A 24,061-nucleotide genomic window follows, 5' to 3' on the forward strand; every position below is an offset into this window, starting at 1 on the left:
TTTCATCTTTTAAGTGAGAATTATCATTTTTTATAAATTAATAAGTGGATGTTTTTTGTAAAATATAAATGTATCTAAATTGATATTCAAACTATTAGTTTGTATGTTATTTAATTTTGTAGACTACGGATACAATAGGTCCATTATAATGGTTTAGAAGATATAGAGTTGATGGTTTTAAAATTTTAGTAATCGACATTAATCTATATAAATATTTTATAATTTCTAAATATTGTCAGAATTTAACAAAACAGAACTGGTATTATTTATACTTAATAGTTATGTAAATCCGACTTAAAAGATTATTATTATCGTAAGTATATATTATAATATTATAACTTAGAAACTATTCTTTCAAATTTTAATTTAGATTGAACATTTTTAAACAAGTTATCTACCTCAGAACACCATCTTAAATAGTATAAAAAGTTAAGTAATTAAAAATGTTGTTTAGTTTACTTAAAAGTTCGAATATACCAGAATTTAAATAAATCCATTGTCAAAGGAAAAATGTGTGGGTGTGCATGTTTGGTGAATCATCCTATATATTATGGAATCACACACGAAGTTGGATGCAGATCATACACACGCGGTACAGTATACAATGTATAATAAATTATCTACATAAAATAACACGCGCGTTCGATGTACGATATCCAGTAAATCCAGGGCACGAAACTTGACACATTTGCGTATTGATTCACGTGTTTGAAAAATTTGTTTCGCGATACAGCCGTGAGTATATGATGTAAATTTCATTTGAAAATGTTAAATGTATGTTAAGAAAAAAATCCAATGCGAGTAAAAGGCGTCGTACGGGATCTCGAGTTATAGATCTTCGACGGGGCAGCGCACAGACTATCAATATTTAGACGTCAGTCCGAACCGCGTTTCTGGTTTACAAACGAGATGTCATCCTTTATCCGTCACAGAGAGGTAGACATCTCAGGGGGTTTTACATGTCTTGTTTGTGAATGGATACAGTTCCGCGACGAAATAACGCCGTCGCAGCTTTCTCGGACGCCAGTTGTACAGCGACTTAATTATATAACAAAGTATACAGTACTAGTATAATGTTTAGAGTAATTTTTTAAAATATTTTTTACTATAATATTTAGATTTAATTATAAGCTAAGCAAAGAACCAAAAATAGCAAATGGGTTCTCATTCATTGGAATAGGTAACCGTTTTTCGAAAAATAGTTATTTTTGTTGTAATTTTAACTATTTATTTTATCACTATACTGTGCAGCTTTTACTGTATTATACATTTTAGCCATCTAAAATAATTGCATACAGTTGTTTGTATACTAATTCTCTAATATAATATTATCCTTTGAAATATTTTAATAAATCATACATAGTGAATATTAAAAAACGTGCATATAATTACAGTTCTTTAAAGTAAACATCTCCATAACTTGGCTTCTGATCACGATTGCGTATTAAACTAAATATCATGTATTTTATGAGAAATAATTTATTTGTAGGATAATATAAATATTAAATACAACGATATAACAGAATTAACTCACGAAGGTATGCGAAACAGTAACATAATAATCCACAGCTGTATTGTCCGTATTTTTTTTAGGGAATAGTTTAATTAAGAAAATAAAGTATAGATCTAGTCAGTTCGGGTCAGTAATTTACAGTAAAATATGCACTTGAAGAAGTATTTAAAGTGAGTAATAGTTATAAGAAATAATTGAACAAGAACTTAACCATAGTTCATAATTATTATAATGTAGTATTATTATGTTGAAAGGAAGAAACCGGGAAATTTGGTTGATGTACCTAAAATGCCTATCCGGAACGCCGTGTGATTATAATTGCAGTATTATTGAAATGCCTAATAATATTTTATATTATTTTAACAAAATAATATTTTTAAGATGCCGGAAACATCAATAATACAACAGCGGTGTATCGTATTTATTGCAGTGTCATATTTATTTTGCTTAGATATGTTTACACAATAATATCGTATGAATATAATATATATAATATTATAATATATTTTTTTACGGAAACAACAAGACAAATTCAATAATATTATGTCGACTAAAATATTTTCAAATTCTCAGATACGTGAAGTATCTTATAGTAGTATATATATTTTATACGAGATTTTTTGTTTAATATTCGTCTGTACGAAATAGTAATGCTGTTTTAAATAATAACTTTATGGTGTAAAATTACAAAATACTAATATACGTATAATGTAAGATAATAAATTACAGTTTTAAAGTATAATTAAATAAAGAATGGTGGATAATAATTGGCAAGGTTTGTCATACGGGTGACAGGTTCGATTTTTGAATAGATGGTATCGTGCAATGGTGAATGAAACAGGGAGGTAAGTTGTGACTGTTGCATACTCATCGAGCAGTGATTTTAAAATTAATTTGCACTAAAAAGAAAGTTGATTATACCATATATGTAGTAGATCTTATGGATAAATGAAAGACAACGTGAGTTTCTACGCCTTATGATCAGCTATAATGAGGAGAAATTAAGAAGATAGAATATAAGAGCGTAATTATGAGGTGGACAATTAATATTTAAGATATATGTGGAGAATTTCAAAATTTTTCACTGAACCCGTTCTTTTATTGAATCAATTTTTGTAGGGTTAGATCGAGAGATGGCAAACGTATGACACGCGTGTCAGGTAGTGACATTCTCATGCTCTTTGAGTGACATGTTTAACTGTTAACATTCGTCAAATGTTAAATTTTATTTAAATCTTTTAAATTTAAAAAAGTGTCATCAAATTAGTTGATACGCAGGGAAAATAAAATCCAACAAAATATTTTATTTGATAGACGGGTATAGAGAAGTTTGCCATCGTTGACATCGTCAATATTTAGCAAAGTAAATTAATTTCAGATAGCTGGAGAGTTTTAATTCACCAGTTGCTGATAAAACTCAGTACTTTTAATGCTTTCCATGTTATCAATGTGGTTACGGGAAAAAAGAGAAGAAGCTGCAATAAGTTTGAGATCATATTATGTACATACATAATGAGTTTTTGTTTAAAAGCTTACGGAATTGACACCGATAGATGTCGCTCACTATTTTGCACCCACTTTACTCTTAAAAACTGTTTGAGTTAGCGTTGTTAATAAAAACAAATCGATAACGATATTAATAATACGTTTTCTTAATATTTTAAAGCCATAGAATAAATAAATACGTTTTGATCTTGTTATTATATGATTGGCATTTTCCGTATTTGTTTAAAATGCGTATAAAAACCAATTAGATATTATTTAGTTATTGTGTTCTTGTTATTTTATCATTAAAATAATATTATTGAAATAAATAATTTTAGTAAACTTTTCTTCGGGGATAGTGATCAAAATACAAAATTGTACTTACCTACAGCTAAAATCTAAATTTATAAAATAATAGTTTAAATCGATATATATGAATACCGTACACAAAGAGGTACGCATAGGTACGCATAACTCGGAATCTTGTGTGTGCGTGTAAAACCTATATATACGTAAATGATAATATGTATACCAAGTTATTTATAGAAACAGAATTAACATAAACAAAAAACCATACTCATATTTATTGTTACGAATAGAGTAATAATATTTTATTTGATAATACATCAAGTAGGTATATTAATATTATTAAAAGCAATAATAGGTACATACAGTTAGAAATGATTAGAGAATACTATTTAATTTGATTTCTTTAGATATTATGTATTTTATCTAGATAGGATAAATCCATCTTACATGGCAATCATTTTTACATTCTCTAAACGATATTAAGAAACGGACGTTTTTACTCAAATATTGCTTTACATTGATATGCGACGACAAATGGCAAAAAAGGAATTGATATGCATTGTATTTTTATAACTACATATTATGAATAATATTATTGATTTTTAGTTGTAGTTCGTTAAGACATGCGATGAAATCGGTGAGACCGAGAGCGTCACTACTGTATATATAATATTAATAATATTATATAGTTATATATTTTATACGAGCGCATACACACTAAACGGGGTGAAAATATAGCTGTGACGTTAATAAAACACCAAAATAAATCATCAATCCGAGTTTCAGCTCTTATGATTATTAAATTTAAGAGAAATAAATTATTTACACAATAACGGAAAATATTATTCCGGGAAATTAACAGTAGTCTGAAGATATTCTCCCATCGAAACATAATGAGAATTTTAAATGTTAACAAGATATAAGTATACTATATATATGAGTTTCGTAATGGAAATGTTGTCATCGTATACAAATTATAAACGCATCAATTATACCCGAATGGTACAATGGTGTATATATATTATTTGTTCTCATTTTATTGAAAGTTTTTAGTATGACTATTAATAAGTTAATAATTTACAATTTAGGCATGTATACATTGTATATTTATATCTATCTCGATCGTAAAATAGAGGTAAGTATGTCTCTTTAAGAGTAAATTATATGATCGATTTATTATATTATTCTTAAATTAATTTTCTCGTACCTATTACAGTTATTCTAAACAACAATTAATTATTAGTTTTAATATTATTATATGGTAGGAACTTAATACTTATACAATTAATTTAACTGTTCAATGCATATTATTCATTGTACATTTTATGGCATTCCGAATAAAATATTTTGAAAAAAAAAATGGAATTTTTACTATTTGGACATATTAATTATATAATTTTTGTTTTAGTTTGAAGTGTTTTAATACTTGTAAGACACGTATTTAAGTTTAATCATTCAACATTGACTTATTTTCATTCCGGACAAAGTTCTATAGTTGTTTTGCTATAGTCATACATTAGTATGTTGTACCTAAGTAAAACGATATATAAGTATATATATATATATATATGTGTGTGTGTAATGTTGGTATCTTTAGAATAGATGGTAATATAATATATTCATGATGAAACGAGCAAAGTTAATAATAATTATTATTTCATCGTCCATAATAACATAATTTTCGAATACCCATAATACACATAAAGTGAACGAGTTGATAATAATATGTCTTCTGTAATAACAAACGATGATTATGAATGCACTGTTTAAAATTTTTTCTTTTTTCGAAATTCAAATAATGAAATGGATTCTTAAATTTACGATTTGACGGAATCAATAATTTTAAATTAGGGTAAGCACCTTACTGATTGGTATAACGCGTGCAGCCAAGTGCGATCAAATATATAGTTTAACCGTTGGACAATATCATGGCACACTATACAAGGGCATTTCGTTCGACTCGACCTTCCGCGCCGTGACTAGGTAAATGGCTTTTAAATATGTTTTACATTACCCATACATACAAAATACTATTATTAAACTAAACCCGACGGCACGACATACCAAAATATGTTATTTACCTTTATCTTATACTACACGTTGCGCCACAACGTCGGGATGATATTATTATAATACATTTACAACACAATATATAATTTAAAAACGTAAACTTTGACGAGCTTTTAAGTAAAATATACGAATGGTACAAATATATACATATTACATATATATGTCGTAGTGTATATAAAGTAACAATTCCGATAACAGATCGGGTGCTTATAATAATAATAACAACACACCGGTGTAGCGGATACGGCATTAATAATATTATTAATCGTTCGGGTGCCTCTGAAGAATTAATCAATTATACTTTGGTGTAGTAATTGTTCGGTACATAGTATTATATTGCTATCGACTATTCATAATAATATAATATGTACGGATGCGTGTGTGTAACTGGCGAAATCGATTGTTTGCGTTCAACATCGGTAGGACAACAAATATTTCAGGATATGCGTTTTGAACATTGTTACGCAATTCATCATGTCGGAAAGCATATGGCGTTGATATATAGCTCAGCGCCTACTGCCGCGGTGTATTTCCCTTAGAGCTCGCATGGCGCAGATTGGTAACGGAAATGGGGCGAATAAAATATGTTATAAATTTAATTCTTCTATCACAGTTCTATAATAGTTGTTGTAAACAATATTATTATAATATTACAATATTCTAATCGATTTCTTTCAGAGTCGTGCCGGTAATGTGAGCAATTATTATTTATTATTACGAAGTGTCCATCCAGTATCGCGTAGTATCATATTATTTCAATGTTTAACGAGTGTTTTTTTTTTTTTTTGCCATCGTTCAATAATTATTCAATAAGTATTACAAGATTATTTTTTAGTAAATTATATTTCAGTCATTTAAATATAGGTATACTCTAAATCAATTTTAAAAATTATTATTAAATAGTAACTGTATAATATGATTAAGCAAGAATTAATAACGGTTATACACGTTTATTACGAAAAAAATCACGAGAAAAATGTGTTGAGTTCCAACAAGTTAAACATAAATTTAAAGTATATAGATTGACATGAAAAGAGCACTAAATATTTTTCTATTGAAAAAAAAAGTAGAAATATTTTATAAACATCTAATAGGTCAACTATATTTTACTTGAGACAACTTAACCGATGAAAAGTATTAAGTATACATTGGCATTTATTAAAATATGTTACCAAGTCATTAATACATTTTGAAATTAAAGACGTCGAAAATCACACCTAACTTGACGTAGAAAAAATTGTATTTCAACAAAATTGTTTCAAGTGACTAGAAATGTATTTAGTATAGAGTACCGCAGTTTCTATTATATTTATTTTTATAGTATTATATGGAAATAAACTTGCGTTTATAATTAATTATGAATATATTAAAATGTTACAACATGCTGTTTTTTAGGGGTTTGGTATAGGCAATTTTAATGAAAGTTTGAGAAATATTTAAATTAAAGTCTAAAATAATATGTTTAAAAACTTATTCTAAGCAGTATTCTCAGTAGTGGTTCTATATCAGTAGCTTTGCTGCGTAATTTATTGCGAAATTATAAAAATATTTTTTTTTTTTCATAAAAATGACACCGGAAAATAAAACGATATTGCTCAGACAACCTATCTTTTTGTAGAGAACATATGGTTACTTACACAGCTGTATCTATTTTAGTATCGCTCTTATCCTCGAAATCGTTAAAGAAAATATATTATATTGCCGTTCTGTTAATATAATAATTATTGTAATGACTTGTATAGTTGTATATAACTAGATATATTTAATTACTAGTTTTATTACTTTTGGTCTGATGAAAGGTGTCAATCGTTTTCCGATTATTACGAATCGTTGGAGGTGCCTTAAGGTAATACGCATATCAGTAATTTACAAGTAATTGGATTTTGTTCACAGGTACTAAGAAGTTTCTAAGGGTGTAATTTAGAATTGTTTGTAGTACCTATCAAGCAGTAGGTATATTTGGTATCTTATGGTACAGGTTCCTAAAATTAATTCAACTTTATTTCTTTTTATAGATTTTAAAGCATATGATTTTTTTTATGTATGTGATAGAAATCTAATCTTTTTATACATAATTTTGTTTCACGTCATTCTGATAACAAATAAACCAATTAATTTTTTTATGTAAATCCTTTATTTTGGTTTTTTATTGCATTTTTTGTCAATTATTTTAGCAGTGAATTTTTCATATTATGTTTATATTGCTATTTAAAAAAAAAATAATTAATAATTAATGGAAAATCCCAGAACGCGGAATAAATGATTATTATTATATTGGGTTATTTTTGTTTTCGTCATCAGCTTGATTATTATTTGTTAAATACATAGATTATCGATCTACATAAAATAGCTCTCAGTACCTATATACTGTCAGTGTAACTATAATATCGATATCGACCATTTAAAAATTTAAGATTTGTCAATCAGTTTCACTACTATAATACTAGAGAAATACATGGTAGTTACCTAATTTGTTTTTCATTCAATTTTTTTTTTCATTTTATAACTAGTTCGTGTTAATTTTTGATCATGTTTTTTACTATTGCTTTTTTTTAAATTAAATATATTTCTGTTTGATTTTTGAAAACAATCGTGTAATATTTTAGTTTCTTATTATGGTTTTATTCTTTAAAATCCAAACCCTAAAAATTAATAATAATTATGAATTTATATAATTCTTCAAAATAGGATATGTAGAAAAAATACACAAACCGTGTATAATAATCATGATAACAATAATTGTACTTCTTCAAATTGATGTAGGTATATTTTTTTGTATACAAAATAAAGTGTATTAAAAATTTACTTAAGAATGTCCTGCAAATATGAGATAAATTTATTTATACAGTTATATTTAATGTCTTATCACTAAGATTTCATTCAAATATACGATATTTAACAATAAGAAATGGAAATAAGTTTGTTAAATATTTTTTTGGTTTAAATTAAAAAATTAAATATATATTTTTAACTAATTAGTTGTAGTAATTGTAAAGTTAAATTTATCTTAAAATACATGATTACTATTGTAACAACAATAATTATATAAAGTGGACATTTTAGTTTGTCGACTATCATTAATACTTGTGACGATTATATAATATACATTATATATATTATATATTATGTAATTGTTAATGATTATATCTTAGAAGTGATAATGTGGCTGTCATCATTGTCTGTAGAACAATGTCCAAGAGTACTTTGCAATTGAAGTGTAGGTCCAAAAGTGTATTTTAACATTTTAACCGTTTATCGATCACTTAAAAGTTCAAATGTTTAAATTATGTTTAATTGTAATAATGTCTGTACAATGTTTCCGTAAAATTAATTATTCTCGAGTGAGCCTCGCGTTACATTGCCATTTTCACGTTTTGTCGTAGACATTATGCGTGTCTACAAAACTTCATAGCTGGTAGATACAAATCGACCCCGTAACCTATTTTAGGGTGCAGTCTTGAAACAACGGACGACCTTCAAACTAAAACGATAACCGCACAATAAGTATTTACGTGGGAAAAGAACTGTTTTAGTACTTGCACGTCAGCACTATCAGACGACCGTCAGTTCCACAATGTCCAGGTGAGACGATAGGATAATATACTATATCTTTTAACTGTTTTAGCTTAATTAAAATTTTAATTTTTTGATATCAAAGAGAAAATAAGCTAGGTACACATTATACTCTTTCATAAACTTCGGGTAGTGGGAACTTATATCGTTACATCGATGATACGATTATTTCCAAGTTTGAAAAAAAAACCGTTATTGCAGTTGTTTCAATGTTTCCTCGTATCAATGTTGTTATAATATATATATATATATATTGATCTAGTTTTTAGGTATACCATATTATTTTAGCACTGATAACTTACTAGGTATACAGCTATCCGATTGACATCGACGGTGCACGTTATAATAAAAAAAACTTATTATACAGAAACGACGACGTATTCAGTGGTTTGGAAAATATTATTGTAACTCATATTTATATTGATAGAACTCAAAATAAACTTGACGTGTTTATTGCACATGTATATTTGGGGTGTAGGAACCTATGATTTTCTGCGATTCTATAGCATATACGCACTTCATCGGTTTTTTGTTGTTGTTTTTTATTTTGTTATTTACACGAGTTTGGTTTTGATGCACTCCACACATTTACCTACTCATAAAGAAATATTGACATTTACTTCTCAGTTTGTAAAAGCGCTTTTTAATTGTTTAAATGAAAATAGTGCTTGCAGTTGATAAACACTTAAGAGTTCCACGTATATTAATAGCAAATAGAGTGAAGTTTAATTGCGTTATTTGTCTTATAAAAATACGTTTTTTATTTATTTATTTGTATACTTCCTTAAAATGTTACTAGTGCATAGAATATAGATATATAGTCTATTATAACAATAAAATAATTATGTACAAAAAGTAAATATTAGGTATGTTAAATCATGACAAATTTCACTGAAATTGCAAATATGTGGGGAACTTGTTTCGCTTCACTTACGTCATATTACAGAGGATAGATAGTAATTTATTATCAAGTTTATAAACATTGATAAGTCATCAAGTTAGAAAAATAATTCTGAGCTAAGAATACATTTATTTAAATTACTGAAATTTCTAAACAATCTTCTTCTTAAAAACACAATGAACTATACATAATATAATAATATTCTATTCGGTCAAAGCGGTAACATATCGGTCAATTTTATGAATTTTAAATGAAAATATTATTTTACCTACATCGTAAGTGGTCATAACACGAGTTAGAAATGAATAATTTTAAAAAATTTCAAGCATTCAAAGGAAAAAAAAATATTGCGCATGGGTATTAAAAAACAATGACACTGGAAATATTTAAATATATTGAAAATATTATTACAATTTTATGACCGTGTAATATACGCTACACTCTTTTATATTGTGTACTCTTTTTGTTTATATTATTATTATTATTATTGTATGTACGCAGTATTCGTATACTTTATTGTATTAACGTGAGTATAAGATGATAGTGAAAACAATTTTACAGAAACAGTTAGGTATCTGGTATCGTTCGTATTGTATTCGCGATAATAAAATATGATAAAGTAAAGACGTGACATCATTTATACGCGTTAGAAATATGGGAATGTGTGCCTTCTGGGCTTTTGTCTTTTATTGTAAAAGTCACTCAACCCGATGACATTGATACGCGTATATTTGTAGTAGATATATATTATACTCGTATAGGTTAGGTATATATACGTACATTGTATTATTGTGTATGTTTGTTATATTATATAGTGACTAAACATATATTGTGGAAAAATTATTTCTTTTTCTCAGAAATATTTTAACCACGTATTATATTTTATACTTTTTATACTTTTTGTTAATTACGAGTATATTATATTGTATTCACACATTGTCCCTTATTTTTGGAAATAGTTTTCTTCCTCCATTTTCTAAACGGACACAAAATGTTAGCGTGTAGGTAATAATTTCGTTTTTAAGAGAATATATTATATATGAATATATTTAAAATAAGTATCAATAAGAAAATGTGTCCGTGTACATAAGTTTAATACCGCGAAAAAATGGTTTATTTCATTAATTTATTATTACAATTTATTGCAAACAAACATTAAATTCATTATCGTTTCATTCGATTAGCTGATCAAAATTAATGAAAAGTTGGTAACTGTGTAAATATATGTTATATCGTTTATTGTTGGACATTTTTATATATTATACAATGTACTTAATATTATACGTCGATAATATATATATATATATTATAAAATAATAACTATCTTATTAAGTATGGTCTTTCAAGCGTAAATTCTTATGGATGCGATATAATTTCGTTTGTTGGGAAACAAGAGTAAAATCTTTTAACAAATAAAAATTTTAAAATATGAATTTAATTCAATACAATGATATATTATATTGTTATATCCTTTAAATTTTTAAAATAAGAATTTCGGTGAGCATTTTATTTTTAAAAAAAAACAGGTGAATGTATTTGATTGTAAAACACATCAATGTTTTATTATGATTTATTATTATATATCATTCGAGTTCAAGGTAAATGCATCGTACAGTAATCATTAAGAAGTCATTGCAAAGGGGTAAAAACTTGAAAGTATGTAATAATTTATGGTTTTTTTTTACAATTATTTGCGATTGTAATATCGTTCTTTGATACGATTGGGTGGTAATTTTTCTTTGCAAACATTTTCGTACATAAATACTTAACATGCGTTTTCGCTGACGTTTATTCGCTTTTTAGCATTCGTATGGCAAAGAGTGAGTATCTATAGCTGTTATATTAATTTGTATTTAGAACATATTTTAAAATAACAATTGATAATATTTTTTTACCGACAAACTTTTCATGCACGAGTAGAATTAATAAAATATCATTACAACTTATATAGTAAACCACACGTTACTGCTGTCGCCAGTTTTGATTAAATTAGTTTGTGAAACTTCGTTCATATTTTTCACTATATTCAGGAAAACTTATCAGTATTTTTCGGGATCACAAGTTATTAAAATGTAATATTTTATGAACCAAAATACTCAAGGCCGACACGATTTCTCATAATAATTGTGTGTCATTTGCACGATACATTAGTACGTACATATTATTATACACTCGTTATATATGAAAGCATTTTACGATTTTCAACCGGAAAAATTATTTACATTAGGTATTAACATTTTTAGGAGCAGGTACTAGATTGTAAATTATTATATATAATTTACTGTTAAGTTATCGGATAATTATTGTTATATATTCAGTAAATTTATTAAACGATGTTTTCGATGTATAATATTTTGGATCTTTTGAAAACATAATACCAATACTATAAAATATATACTAGTATATGCGTAACAAATTTAACCAAACCTAAACTTTTATTCTTTTGAGTTAACAACAAGAACTCAACTATGTAAAGTTTACATTTTAAGAATTTAAACAAATGCTTATCGCACCAAAATTGTTTTCTATTACCCACATTTGTTATTGTCATTTTAAATAATAACACTACGAAAACACGTATGCTTTTGTTTAAATTTTCCATTCAGTTTATTCTGCGAAAGTATTGTAAATATAATTAAAGTAAATATTTAAAACATACGATATTTATGTACCTATGTTGCTAGTCAAACATGGCACGATACACCGCAATAAATTACTCAAACAACGAGAACATTTTGTTTTATTGCTTTTTTATTCAATATACTCTTCATTCTCGCAGACTAATTCGATTGATAAGTATGGATTATTCTTGCACTATACGCCTGGTAGCCTATAAGAATTATCTACTCGTTATAATGATAATAGTTTAAAATAATTTCCCTTCTATATATAACTTACTGCGAGTTTAATGGGATAACTTTTTTTAGTTTTTAATTTTCTCAAGTGTTTTTTTTATTTTTATTTGATAAATTAATTTACAACGAAAGTTAAAAGCTTTATTTCTTAGATAAGTCAAATGTAGCAATAGCCAAAGAAATTTAAATAGGAATTCAAAGTTTTGTCAATTTCCATAACAAAATCATTCAAAAGTACACTTAAACTACAAGATACCACAATGTTGTCGATAATCAAAATATTCCGATTGTATTCTTCGGTTATATTCTGAAAGAATGACATCGTCATCGAAACCTTATAATGAGTAACGATTTCAATAATGATATTGCCATTACTTTGTGTACTAGGTGTTTGTTGTAAATCACGATATTATTATTATGGTACTAGTTCTTGTCAAGAGCACAAAACACAGTAAATGCGCCGTCGTGAATCCATCACGTCGGCAATCGAAATTGGCTTTTGAAGTTTTAAAGTACGACTAATCAAAATACCACTTCACAGTTACCGAGTTTTACATTATTATTAATTCAAGAATAGTAATTTTAAACAATGCAATTTTTTTTAGTGACGATTTATTACAATATCATAGGTATTAAAATACGATAATATAATATATTATACTTATATTGTAATTATCGTATTGTAACAGGGCCTTGCCCGCTTAATACTAAATAAATAACTAAATAAAATAAAATAAAATAATAAAAATATAAAGAATTATAAAATCAAATTGAAATATGAACTACAACTAAATGTCAAAAACTTTTAAGTTATATGTATACAAATATGTATAACACAATGCTAGGATTAGGATGTCGTTATATTTTGCAAACATTTTTTGGAATATGAAATATAACAAAATAGTTTTGAAATATGTCTGACATTCTAGAGATAAAACGAATACTATTTTTAAATTGTATTACCCTTAAAATATTATTTTTTAACGCCATTGTTTTATTTTAAAATATTCATATTCCAAGAAAACTTAATTATCCATAAACGCATTTGATATTTTCAGAACAACTTTATATTAACTTAATCTTAGTCGATTAAACCATGTCAGTTAGTGGGATAAATAAATTATCGAAGTTTAATATATTCTAAAATTATTCCGTAAAATCGGTAATTTCGTCACGAAATTTGTGTTATATTACATGAGATTATGTATTACATTTACAGGGTTTTTTATTTTGTGATTTTAATATTAGGTAATTTCTATTTATAAGTGTCGTATAAAATTTTTTATGATTTTTCATAATATAAAATTATAATATTGTAAATTTGCATTTTTAAGCGCTTAATAAAATTACAAACCATAAACATTACTATTTTATGTCATTTAACCCATTGTACACATATTATATGTATAATACATATAATATTTAGGTATCGGAAAGGTGGCAAGAACAGGAGGCAATTGCAGCAAGATCGACCGGCGTCCGTGCATCGTCAGCTGTCTTCGGGTCGTCTACAGCACTGGTACAGTCACAAGCCGATAGTGACTGTCGATCAGTTGCACAAGTATCGGAGGAAGGAGTTTGGGACCGGATCTGACGGAGTCGTCGCCCCGCCACCACAGCCTCCGATCAGTTTATCGGCCAGCCCGTCATTCGACACTGAATACAGGCAAGTCCATGCAGTAGTATTTTAACGTACTTAATATTTGATTAGGTTATAGGTTAGGTTATCAATGGATTACTAGTTTGTTGTTAACATAGATATTAAAGAGTGGATCATATATTATATTATAATATATAATAAACGTGTTCATTAAATATTGATGATTTTACCTGAATAATTTAATATTTTGGTCCATTCCATCGAAGTTGTTATAACCGTTCGCACAACACTTATAAGTTATAAGGTATAATTATTTATTAGAGATTCAAACTATTTAACAAGTATACTGCTGTATACATTAAAAAAAAAAAAAAATAGATTAGGTTAATTTTTCTTTTGGTAAAAAAACAATGACATTGAACTTAGGTAATATTGTTTATTTTCCAATTAATAAGCATTTAAAGTTTATACTAACTTCAATTTACTGTTTCAAAATTTAAGTTCTCCTGACTTTAAAATATACACAAATAGAAAACAATTAATTGTTCGATATTCGATATTTATACAAAAACTTGTTTTAGAATATTGTATTCTGCATGTTTTTAATAATACGGATCGTTACGATAAAAAATAGAGAAAAATGAGATTTTTTCGTGTGTGACGTCGCAGGTGTCATTTCGAACCACCGTACCGGACGGCCGAGGAAATGAGCGTCAACAGGCGGCACGCGGCTGTACCCAAAGACGAGCTGCAGGTGGAGGGTGAGGCCGAGTTCAGTGCCGAGTACGCCGAACGGTATCAAAACGGTCCCAGGGAACGGAATGTAGCCGCCCGGCAGGAAGTCACATTGGGCCGTTCGTGTGCGCAGACGACCCTGCACCGGAAGGTGTCGGCGCTCGATCCGAACAGCACGACCAGTATGTGCCACATCCGGAAGGTCGGCGGGCGGACAACCTGCGACCGAGCACTGGACTGAGGATGGACGAAGGGGCCATGGACGGCGAGACCGAGCAAATGGCCAACTATCGCAAGTATCCGGTTACCCCGCATCCGGACGTCACCGACCAAGGTAATGCGTTCAATAATAATATTGTATAGGTTAAGACTTAATATTATCACCATGCACAATCGTCACAACAAACATAGGTAATATAGTATTATTAATCATATTTATAAGTATGTATATATCTATAGGGTGTACCATGAATAACTGTCAGTTAATTTACGTTTAAATTATCGTATACTATTGTGTACAAGGCGATGTTGAGAGCAAACACTCATTATGTAGGTCGACTTTGTTGTACCTATTCACACCATCATCGTTTGAAAATATTAAAAATATTATTAAATTTATTATTATGATTATCATTTATCTGAGTATAACTTTGATTCCACAGATTGAATCAAAACATTTTTTCGAGCAATTTGATTTCTCTCTTTCTATCGATCTGTTCCCACAGTGATGGAGAATTATATTATATATTATTAATGGGTGGTCAAATATTAGAATTAATCGTGAAAAGTGGTATGATTATTTATAAAAATTTTCTATATCAGTTTTTATAATTATTTACATTGATATATTATAATTATTGTGATCGTAAGCGATGAGAGTAGGAGTGTGATATCAATATGGTAAAAGGTTAGTTAGACTCATGTCTGAAGCATATTGGGGTGAACAAGTCATAGATTCAGTTATGGCTGTATAGCTGGTTTATGACGGTACAGTGTGCTTATATGTTTTTCCCCTTAGAAACATGTTTTTTTCCCGAGTACCTAAAAAGTATTTGCACCTCTCCATGCGTTAAAAATCGAACCCGTCCACTGTACTGTAATTTATATAGATCAGACTACCTAGAGGTCGTTTTTTTTTTTTTTGAATGTCCGCATTGTAATTTCCGAGGAGAAGACCGTGAAAAACGCATCAAAGAATATTTACAAGCGAACACCCGTTTTTTAATAAAACTTAACTGTATTCGGGTGTATGAATCGAGTTTCACCGAAAATTATTTTTTTTCCTTTCCGATTTTAAAGACGATTGTGCCCGATAAGATGAGCTCGTGTTCACATACACCGACGTGCATAAATATAACAAACACTCTCTCGATGTTGATACCCATATTCCCGATACGGGTGCTCGTGTCAAACACAAAAAATGTTTTATCACGACATGTGATACTTCCGGAAAATTTCAAAAGCAAATTCATATATTACCCATACGCGTAGATAGGTAGGTACTCGACCCTTTCGTCCGACGACCATGATAGCAGTGGCACTTGATATTTTATTGGTCTTGCGCGTGATAAAAGCATAAAAATATCGATCTTCGACCGACCGTTTGGATGTTCTGAATTCCCAATACTACAATAATAATAATAATAATAATAAGTTTGTTTCCATAATATCGCGAAGCGCGCGTGCACACTATCGAGGAAATCCACTTATATTATTTGTTGTACAATGTACATCAACGGTCGTAACTTTTTTTCTAACCTTTGAATTTAACTTAACCAAGCATACTTAAGTGCAGTGGCTATCGCGGTACTTGTAATCTGTCTAACGACAATCACGTGCCGAGTAGGTCATATACAGTGACTATGCAGTCGTGCATTGGCAATACTATATAATTGTAATAAAACATGTTTGTGCCGTGAATTCGACCTATATATTATTATTATAATATACATATTAATATTATAGTGTATTTTATTGCCTATAAAGATGCTTTTTTCTTGTTTCTTTTCTATCAAAAACGGCAAGTCCGTAGAGGACCGTACCGTTTTAACATCGATATGTGATAATGTTATACGCGTGTTTTCGACAGAGTTTCGATAATGTGTTGGCACGCGTAGTATGGGACACGATGAATTCGGGTTATTAGGTTTACGACGAAAACGATAAAATAAAGGGTGTTTGAATATAGGGAAAGCCGTTCGTGACGGAATTTAGCGTATAAATTACATTTTTTTTTTTATTATTATTATTGTTTTCGACCCGAGGAATCTTTTAATACCCATTTTCCCGTTTTACCCAATTTCCGCTACTTTCAAGCTTCGATCGGCCAAACGATTTAATTGTTATATTATGTCTGATGTGTGGTACGTATTATATGATAATATATCTCCTATATTTGGACCGCAAAGACCAGAACGAAGGGATCGCGCCGAAGAATTCAAGTAGTCCAACCACAAGACAGCAGCCGTTCGATGAGGGTATGAAAGAAATGGTTCTGACCCGGGACAGCGGCATGTTGCTTCGGCCTGCGCGGTTCATCGCCGTCGCCGGTGGACAGCCCCGAACTGAGTAAATTCGACGTATATTTTATAGTTGTGTGCAGATGATGTTGTGTGACTGCTTGACTTGACAATAATATAGCTGAACGCTTAAGCTTTGTGTGGGGAAGTTCTATACGGTGGGACTGAAATACACATAAGAAGGTGTATGTGCAAACATTATGACTCGCACACTCGACGACATACGTCGTATTTTTTGAACTAGTCTATAGTTTTCAGCTAGATGTTATGTGTAAGTTAATGGCTTGTGTGCTGCGCTTTATGAAATAAATGTTTTAATACGTTCAAAGGCCAAAAACGCTTTGCTATAATTTGTATATACGGATTTAGTTTGTGGTTTTTTATAATACTAATGTACAATAATTCAGGAATAAAAAGTTAAGCAAAAAAAAAAAAAAATAAATAAATACCAACTATCACTTATCTATATATCAAGGGTTGTTTACCAAAAATGTGCAATGCTTATAACTTCCTCTATTAATGAATGCAAATAAATTTTAATTTTTGGAATTTTTAAGTATAATTAAGGACCACATTTTTAAATACTGATTAAACCATTTAAGTTTAAGGACGTATTTTTATTTCAAATGAAAACCAATTTAGTGTATTTTCTGTAAATTATAAAGAAGATGATTTTTTTTAAGATGTTAATGTACTCGTATCTAGATTAAAATTCAAACAAGTATAGTTTTTAAGTTATTATAATATTCTATTCTAAGGGTAATGGGTCATAAAAATAAATTTAAAAATTATAAAATATATGAAATACTTAATTTAGTACTTATTATACTTAGACATAATGTACACAAAATATAAAATGTTGATAGATTAAGTAATATAAATTACCATATAGTTTTTTAAAATTATCATAGATTACCACTTTCTAAATAATAATTTAACTATTTGATTTTATTTGTATTTCTGACTATACATATCTTCGTGAAAAAATACAACTGGTACATAAATATAATTTGTATAGAATTACTATAACATTGTAGCTTTAAATATGAAATCATCACTTCGTTCAGAATCTGAAATAGTTCACTCATAATAATTAATAAGATTTATTTTGAATTGTTTTGTAAACGTCATAAAAATAATAAACAATAAGCAATTTGTAAGAAAATTAATTTCAAAGTTGTAATTATTCTTCATATTCGATAGCTTGAATACATTGAGAATTAGAGGGTTATCCAAAGTTCATAATAAAATAATATAATATGTAGATGATTCAGAAGTAAACAAAAATTCTTGAAATAAATTCTAAATGTAAATATTATTAAAGATTTTTTTTCTAATAGTCTTATAAACAACTTAATATTTAATGAAATTTATAAAAAATAAATTTGTTCAACCAATAACAATTTTCTTTCAACCATAACACAAAATGTACGCCAAATCAAATATAAAAATAATATTTAATGTTTTTATGTTTTGAAAGTTTTAAAAGCTCGATGGTGTTTTGTTCATAACAATAATAAATAAAAGAAAAAATGTTATTTATTAAAATATACCAAGAGTTTATTTGTAGTATATTGTTGTAGTAACAGAGTAGATTACTGATTTTAATAACAAAATAATAATATTACATATTTTTATTTCAACAGTTTTCGATAACATGACGTTTACATTGAAACATACCAAATACTAAATGTTTAAAATATTGAAAGAAAAATGTAACTAAATATTTTTTTCAATTTCATTTTTTCGATGCGAATAAATTCTAGATTGTTTTAAATTGAAATATCGTAATGTAAAAAGTGTCGATTGCATGAAAAATAATATTATCAATGCAAAAATTGTAATAATAGTTTATTAGATAAATGGGGTAGTATTAAAAATAGATCTAAAAAGTAAAGGGAAATAGTAGAAATAGAAAGTTAATATTATAAATTCCACATAACACTATCATGGAGTCCAAATTTTACTATCGTATCTCGTTTGTGTACAGTTGAAAATGAGAACAAAACTAGTTTGAAAAAAGCACGGAATTTTAAAAATAGTTTAAAGAAACTAGAATGCACAAATTTTAAAATTAAATGAATTCGTCGTTGAATTATTGTAATATACGTGAAAGGAACGCCGGGAAAAAATATAATAATATTGATGAAAAAGCAGTGTTCTACACTTACGAAAAAAAAATGTTATCATTTGATAACGTTATAAATTTATAATATTACGTTATGCATGCATGAAACTATAATAGATAGGTTTACTAGTTGTTTGTTGTGTTTGGATGTGTGTACGCAGAAAAATATACTTTTAAAATGCCTCATACACTAGCTAATGTCTGTAAGCATGGTCACGGATTATGTTAGCTGTAATAATTTTTACGTATTACTAAAATTTCTAAAGTCAATTATCTTAAAAGGACACCATACCCGTATGTGTTATTTCTGACTTACAAGTGCGTAACATTGCAAATTTGCGCTCAAAAATCACATTTAGCTATAGTTAGCTCAAAAGTTAGAGTGGATCGACCTATTGTGAAAGTTGATGGTTACAATATTATCTGTGTACCTACGTGTGTTGTTTTTTTACGATTATTCAGTTTTTAAGTGAATTATGAGAATTTTAAATTTACTTTATATTACATACGCAAAACTTGCTAAAAAATTGAGCTATAGTAAAAAATCAACATATGTACACAGACAATATTTTTACCAGCAAGTATCAAAATAAGTCAAATCAGTCTAATTAAAAATTTTTAAACTAATGGAGCTAAATGTGATTTGTTGAACGTAAATTTACTATGTTATATACACTTGTAAGTTTTAAGACGTACAACACTTGCAGGTATGGCGTTCACTGAAGTTACACATACTAAAGAAAAACTCAAAAAGTGGGTTATTATAATTATACCAAACATTTTATACTACCTGTATTATATACATTTTTTGTATTAGTGCAAATGACAAATAAAAGAAGTATGCGTCATTTTATTGCGCTATAAAAAAATGTATGTTGTAAAAAGTATATAAAAAAAAAAACTATAAAATGGATTTAAATTGCTAAAAAAATGATCTAATCTAAAAAATATAAACTAATAGATAGATATTAAATTTATATGAAAAATTTAGTGATTTTTTTTTATAAATTTTATGATGAAACATGTTAGAGAATCGTTGTGCATCGATCTTCAGACGTCATTACATTTCATTGAGATTATAGTCCCCGGGCGGTATCAATTTTTTTAAACAATCGAATAAATCGTTGATAAAAATAAGGTTCCTTCTGTTTTCAATTTAAGATTCTCAAAATTCCGTTTTTGTCTTTCTCTAAATAGTCTGGTAAAATAGCCAAATATTAAACTTTATTTTTATATTGTCAGCAATCAATGTGAATAGTGATATTGTGTAGAATATTTTCTATTTTAAAGTTATAACTTAGGTAATTTTTTTACCTGCAGTGTTATTTGTATTAAAATTGTATATACAAAGCTCCGTCGTATAAAATTACGTACCTATTAATGTTATGATATTATTTATGTGCCGTTTACTTTTGTGTTAGATTATTTGTTCAAGCTAATCTTTTTGGTTCAATTTGTTTACAACGCAGAGAAAAGTTGATACGTGCTTTGTCTCACGCCATCTCACATCGAACACGATGGCAGCTTTGTAATTACTTTATCGGTGATAAATTCCATCCCGTTTTCTGAACGCGAAATATTCGCGTTAAGCGTTAGGTTGAAATTGATTAAGTGTAACAAATTGACAAGTACTCTCAACTCATACCGAACCCAATATACGTATGACGAAAATAACTTTGACAACGTCCAACACGAGTTTTAGCGTTTGACACGTCATACACCGGTGAAATATGTGTTATATTCACTATGACATTAATATCTTTTGCATATAACCACCTGCTGCTGACTAATGTTGGTGACCCGACATTTGGAATGGAATGTACAACGTTTTAAAACGGGTCGAGTACATAGCAAGGTACACATTCAATAATTAACGATTGTCCACCGAATTTCCCTTTTTACGAATCGAAAAATCATGCAACATTCTCGTTACGGAATCGGAATCAATAAACCTATATATATATAGACGGTTTTATATATTATATCGTTATAAATTTATGATGTATAGTGTATATAAATAGAATGGAATACAAGGCCTGTGATAATAAGCTCGAACACGGTTTTATAACCACAAAGAAATGATCTTTTTGAATGTGCACCTAACCTACAAAAAGTGTACTTATTTCGAATTCAATTCGCGTTTAGTGGATAACATCATCGACCGATTCCATTTGTTTGACCACAAAATAAAAACTATTTTATTATTTGATGCCAATTATAATTTATCGTTTACGTGTTCGTTTTAGATTTGGACGATGTGCTATAACATTGTCACTATACGATTTTGTTATAAGCGTATTATATTGTTATTACTATTAAAAAAAATTGCCTGGTTGGACGAAAATTAATTGAATAAAATATATAGAACTATAATAATAATTATTAATGTTGTTTGACCTAACTTTGACGATTTGTTTTTTAGACGTCCCAGACGCATCGTAAAAAGACCGGCGTTCCGTCTGGAAGTAGTGGACTGCACAACTAGTGGTGATGCAAAGAAGGTCGATCGGACGGACGCGTTCGTGGTACTGCTGGATAACGATGATTCGCCACTGCCATCAAAAAATATTGTTAGTGGTGGCAATAGGTGGGTGAAGAGGAGACAACGTAAAATGGGCACTGTGCGATTTTTCGATGACAGACTAGCTCGTTTTCCGGCCACCGACACTGGAAAAACTATTCAGTAGTCGCGACGACCATAATTTATAACACTTATTTAAACTTACAAACTTCGTCCGCGTCCGTTCACCAGAGAGATCCACGTACACATTTATTGAATAATACATTTTTGCAAATACCTATATAGACGCAGCCCCTTTTATTAAAATGTTCAATTGTATTGTTGTGTTGATCGTATAATGTCGTAATGATGTACAATATGCACCGACGTCGAATCGCACACGAAATCATTTACTGTCATTCCAGGTTTATGTAATATAGCTATAGAAATTTATAGGCGTTAGTACTACACTTTGATTTTATGTCGATTTCCCCTATATTTCGTTTTTTTAAATAAAAGTTTCTCCAAAACCATTTAACGCTTATTTTATTTCAGCTTTCACATCGAAAATTAAATTAAATTATTATAATTTAATAAATCATATTATGAACTAATTGTATTTCAAAATCGATATACAACCAATTCCAATAATAATTCTAATACGTTTAATAATCGTGATGAACGATAAAAATAAATGTAAATTTACTGTAATTAATGACTTATGGTCAATGCAGTAAACATTTTTTGGTATAAATAATAAAAAAAATATTTACACACAATTATAATTTATTATGTGCTTCACTAGACGTATTATGATGGCAGGTGTACACAATTACTAGGTACTTAAATTAATAAATAGTATTTGTTTTTCTATTTTATTTCCAATATATATATAAATTAATATATGATAAATCTATGCAGTACTTACAAATAATTTACCAAAAATTGATATGTGTCTGGACATTCACACATACGTTAAAATCTTATAAAAATAGATTCATATGACCAAAAATATTTTTAATTTAAGCAGATTTATCTTAAATTAAATTTGAGTTTAATATATTTAATTGAATTAATTCAAACATAAAAATACAAATTGATTATACAAATTACTTGTAATCTTTTATACAGATTAAAATATACAAACTAAAAAAAATATGACTTATTATTTTGTTCTTAATTATTTATATTTTTGCTTTCTTAATAACTTACAGTTTTTGATATATTTTTAATGAGAAAGTTTAAAAAATTTGATAGTTAACATTTTTCATTCAACAATAATTTTTTGAGTGAACTAATTTTTAATACTAAGTCGAATTTATAAATAAATAAAAACTATATACCTACTTAAAAAAACTAAAAATAAATACTAAAATAACAAAATTTACGTCCTTTTTATCAAAGATATTATTTCAAAGTGACATGACTCTTTTCAAGTTAGAGAAGACGTGTATTGTATTTAAAGATTTTCGAGTAAATGTTAATAGACTAGATTTAATGAAGAAATAACAGTCTTATTAAATGAAAAATACCATATTATACATTTGTGAAGCATTCTGTTTTATAGAATATTTTTAATTTGTTATATGCAAAAACACATCTGTTTTGACCAAAAAATTTCATTTTATGCAGATTTTTGCTTTATTCATTTTAAAAAGATAGTAAAACAGAGGTATAATACTGGCAGTATTATGGTGGTCGTATAAAAGTATGAAAATGCATAGTATAAATGGCCTTAGAAAAAAGTTCACGTATATTGCTGCATATATTATTATTAAACTCGTATTGTGCGCATGGCATATACAATATACATGCACGATGCAATAATGTATTATTATATGACATTATGTATAGAACTTAAAACTATTATAAT

The 24,061-nt window shown here is 28.0% G+C and overlaps 1 pseudogene; it reads left to right on the forward strand.

The window, feature by feature from the left end:
* The first annotated feature begins 8,645 nt into the window (after nucleotides 1-8,645).
* On the forward strand, nucleotides 8,646-22,721 carry LOC114120601 (uncharacterized; annotated as a pseudogene).
* The last annotated feature ends 1,340 nt before the right edge of the window (nucleotides 22,722-24,061 follow it).

The sequence above is a fragment of the Aphis gossypii genome, chromosome 3 (assembly GCF_020184175.1).
Source record: "Aphis gossypii isolate Hap1 chromosome 3, ASM2018417v2, whole genome shotgun sequence".
In the NCBI taxonomy this organism is placed as follows: domain Eukaryota; kingdom Metazoa; phylum Arthropoda; class Insecta; order Hemiptera; family Aphididae; genus Aphis; species Aphis gossypii.